The sequence below is a fragment of the Hipposideros armiger genome, unplaced genomic scaffold, assembly GCF_001890085.2.
Source record: "Hipposideros armiger isolate ML-2016 unplaced genomic scaffold, ASM189008v1 scaffold_20, whole genome shotgun sequence".
Classification (NCBI taxonomy): domain Eukaryota; kingdom Metazoa; phylum Chordata; class Mammalia; order Chiroptera; family Hipposideridae; genus Hipposideros; species Hipposideros armiger.
In genome coordinates, this window is record NW_017731370.1 from 904,831 (window position 1) to 907,873 (window position 3,043).

Here is a 3,043-nt window from a genome sequence, read left to right on the forward strand (position 1 = left end):
ACACAGAATATTTTCTAATCTAGTTTTAACCCCTTCCATTTTCCTGAGCAGCAGCTGGGTATTCTTCAAAACCAACTATGTCTAAAACCTGACTCCTCTTTTCCCCAAACCACCTTCAATGCCACCATCCTATTTTCTATTAATAAAATCTTTATACTTCAAGTTTCTTAAACTTGTTAATTTTATCTAAACTCTTGCCATCCTCTAGCCTCCCTTCTCCAATTGCAATCAATCAGTCACCAGCTGCACAGCAGCATATTTTGAAATGTTTTACATCCATTTATTATCTTCCATTTTCTTTGCCATCTCCCTGGTTCATATGTGGGTCACCTCATCGATAGTGGTAAACAACTAGGTGTGTCCCAACAAAGCTACATTCCATGGGGAATTCTCCTCAAGTGGAAAGAGGTTAATGTTGCTCACACACTAACAAAACAACAAATTCCCATTACATCCTTAAATACCCCTTTGAGAGTATCAATTTCTTGCTCAAAAGCAATTAGTAACAAATGTTAGAGCAAAAGAGGTCCTAGATAATACAACCATCCTTTATTTGGTACTTGTTCTTTACCAGGCACTTTTATAGACACTACAAACATTAACCCTCATGATAACCTGGTAAAGTAGTCATTGTTTCCCATATTATCTAGACAAACTAACTGAGGCCTAGATATACTAGTTTATTTTCTTAAAACTAGTTTGGAGAGCCATTTGAGAGTTTCAAGGTAAAATGAAAATGTACAGTATATACAATTCAGGAATTCCACAGTTAGGTGTGAAAGCCTAGAGAAACTCACACATGTACACAAGCAGCCATGTATGAGGCTTCTCATAACACAATTCTTTACAACAGAAAGAAAAAACTTGGAACAACTTACAAGGACACTCAATCAGAAAACAGGTAAGCATATTACTGTATGTTCACAAATTATGAAACTATGCAGCAATTAAAAAGGATGATGTAGATTTATACCTGTCAGCATGAATACATCACTAAAAAAAAAAATTGTGGTGGATAAACAGGTTACAGAGAGATATAACAGAATACTCTTTATATGAATTTAAACATTCCAAAAATATGATATTATCTATTGCTACATATATATGTAATAAAAGCATAAAAATATGGATAAGAGATTACATGCCAATTTTTTATGGCAGACACCTATGTGGAGGAAGGGGAATAGTTTTCTGAATGGGTACAAAGACACAAAGTTAAATCAGTAATATTACATACACATGAGACCTGAAATTAATATGGCAAAATGTTAATAAGATTAAACCTTGTTAGGGAGTTCACCTTTTTGCTATAATATTTGCTATTTGATATATTATCGTATTTTTTAAATAAAAAAAAATCTATTTGGGAAAAACAATATTAAATCCAATATCACTAATAAATTCCTGATTCATTAGATTGATAAAAATATTAGCACTGCACCTGAAACTAATAAAAAGAAAATTAACACTAGGAGAAAAGAAATGAATATTTAACTGTCACATGACAATAGATTTTCTGTAGATAAAAGTGGATGTAAACATGAATGAAAATAATCTTAGATTTGACTATCAGTAGTACAGAACCAAAAATCACAATAAGCAAAATTAAAATGCATTGGATAATCTGAGAATATTTGTAAGAAATAGGAGTGTTATGGACTGAATGTTTGTCTTCCCATATGTTAAAGCCCTGCCCCCCAAGGTGATAGTATTTGGAGGTGGGGACTTTGGGAGGTAATTAGGTTTAGATGAGGTTAAGAGAGTGTGGGTCCCATGATTGGATTAGTGTCCTCATAAGAAGAGTAAGCTACCAGAGGTCTCTTTTCATTCCATCTTCCATGTGAGGACAGAGCATGAAGGTACTGTCTGCAACCCAGGAAGAGGGTCCTTATGAGAAACCAAATCTGTCAACATTTGACCTTGGGATTTCTAGCCTCCAGAATTGTAAGAAATAAATGTCTGGTGTTTAAACCACTCAATCTATGGTATTTCGTTATAGCAGCCAGAGATGATTAAGACAAGATAAAAGTGTAACATAATTTATATGTTAATTGCTCTTATAAACCTTATACACATAAGGTATAGGAAACCCAATAGAAAAATGTTTATAGATTATAAACTTATAATTCATAACAGAAAAAATATAACTGGCCAGTATTCAATTAAATCTTATTAAAAATAAAATAAATACAACTTAAAGTTANAGAAATATAATTGGAAATAATAGAAAATAACTTTTAAGGAATGTTAAGTCTTTATGTTAGTTTCAAAAGAGCATTATGGAATACTATTTTGGCATATTATATATTTATTTACTCAACAAAAAAAATTTAATTTTCTCAGTAGACTGGCTGATATCTCTGCTAAACCGTTCACCAAAAGGGAAGCAAGCTATTAGTACACGTTACATCGTAATGTGGTCATTGCTACTGCTGACACAAGCAAAATGCAGACTTAACTATCTTTATAACTCTAACAAGAAAAGGGGGATTTCCCTCCTAATTATACTTTGTATATAGTGACAAACAATATTTTATTTTTATAAAGGCATCACTTTTCACCAGTTAACTTTGCTTACTTGTTTCTCTTGGATGATATTTTCACTTCCATTCTTTTAGAAAAGTGGAAGTACCAGGTGAAAAGAAAAACACAACAAAAAATTAGAAGAGAAACAACAATATGGGTGGGGAAAGTGAAACAAAGGAGAAATTGGAAGTGAGGTGAGGATTGGGAGGGGCCCAAGGAAGAATCAAGACATTAGTTAATAGTAGCTGAGGATCTGGGTAGGCAGGATGCCTCTGTGAATGAATGAGATAAAGTTCATGTCCCCATTACAAGGGTTGAGAGGAAGACCAGCAGAGAAGCAAAACCCAGAATCTGAAGGTTATGACAACGTATTGGGTGGAGCCCAGGTAAATAGCCATGGGGTGGATCCAACAAAGAGAATAGGGATGGCTTTTCCTGTGGCAGCCACGGGCTAAGGGGAGTGTGGCCTTCTGCTGTCCCCGCCATGGCGTGTGCCCATCCACTGACAGTGTATGCC